The sequence below is a fragment of the Cariama cristata genome, unplaced genomic scaffold (assembly GCF_000690535.1).
Source record: "Cariama cristata isolate BGI_N322 unplaced genomic scaffold, ASM69053v1 scaffold40323, whole genome shotgun sequence".
Classification (NCBI taxonomy): Eukaryota; Metazoa; Chordata; class Aves; order Cariamiformes; family Cariamidae; genus Cariama; species Cariama cristata.
In genome coordinates, this window is record NW_009608524.1 from 1 (window position 1) to 222 (window position 222).

Sequence of the window (222 nt, forward strand, 5' to 3'; positions counted from 1 at the left end):
ACGCGCCCCCACCCCCCAGGGGCCTTACTCCTAGGTTACTCCTAGGTTGGGTACCAGTTACTTACAGGGGGCTGATCGAGCGTGCGTCATTTATAGGGTGCGCGTAGGTTATGGGTCACTTAGGGGCTACTCATAGGTTACTCACACCTTACGCCTTGGTTACTCATAGGTTGCGTGTAGGATACTTGGAGGTTACGTACAGGCTGCTTATGGATTATGGAT